This window comes from Mandrillus leucophaeus, unplaced genomic scaffold (genome assembly GCF_000951045.1).
Source record: "Mandrillus leucophaeus isolate KB7577 unplaced genomic scaffold, Mleu.le_1.0 Scaffold808, whole genome shotgun sequence".
NCBI classification, from domain to species: Eukaryota; Metazoa; Chordata; class Mammalia; order Primates; family Cercopithecidae; genus Mandrillus; species Mandrillus leucophaeus.
The window spans coordinates 752,909-753,686 of record NW_012108786.1 but is presented as its reverse complement, the minus strand read 5'-3'; the positions used below and the strand labels follow the sequence as shown (position 1 = coordinate 753,686).

Below are 778 nucleotides of genomic sequence, written 5' to 3'. Positions count from 1 at the left end.
GTCTTTGATGATGGTGACGTACAGATGGGGTTTTGGTGTGGATGTCCTTTCTGTTTGTTAGTTTTCCTTCTAACAGTCAGGACCCTCAGCTGCAGATCTGTTGGAGATTGCTCGAGGTCCACTACAGACCCTGTTTGCCTGGGTATCATTAGTGGAGGCTGCAGAACAGCAAATATTGCAGAATGGCAAATGTGGCTGTCTGATTGTTCCTGTGGACGCTTTGTCTCAGAGGGGCACCTAGCTGTATGAGGTGTCAGCTGGCCCCTGCTGGGAGGTGCCTGCCAGTTAGGCTACTCTGGGGTCAGGGACCCACTTGAGGTGGCAGTCTGTCTGTTCTCAGATCTCAAACTCCATGCTGGGAGAACCACTACTCTCTTCAAAGCTGTCAGACAGGGACTTTAAGTCTGAAGAAGTTTCTGCTGCCTTTTGTTCAGCTATGCCCTGCCCCCAGCATTGAAGTCTACAGAGGCATTCAGGCTTCCTTGAGCTGCATTGGACTCCACCCAGTTTGAGCTTCCTGGCCGCTTTGTGTACCTACTCAAGCCTCAGCAATGGCAGGCACCCCTCCCCCAGCCTCGCTGCCACCTTGCAGTTAGATCTCAGACTGCTGTGCTAGCAATGAGCGAGGCTCTGTGGGTGTGGGACCCTCCAAGCCAGGCATGGGATATAATCTCCTGGTGTGCCATTTGCTAAGACTGTTGGAAAAGCACAGTATTAGGGTGGGAGTGACCCAATTTTCCAGGTGCTGTCTGTCACAGCTTCCCTTGGCTAGGAACGG

At 52.6% G+C, this 778-nt stretch overlaps 1 protein-coding gene across 1 annotated transcript in view; it reads right to left on the bottom strand.

Moving 5' to 3' along the window:
- LOC105530243 (contactin-associated protein-like 2) overlaps positions 1-778 on the bottom strand; it is a gene marked incomplete at its 5' end in the record, with an annotated part of 1,172,010 nt that overhangs the window by 420,489 nt on the left and 750,743 nt on the right. The window lies entirely within an intron of this gene.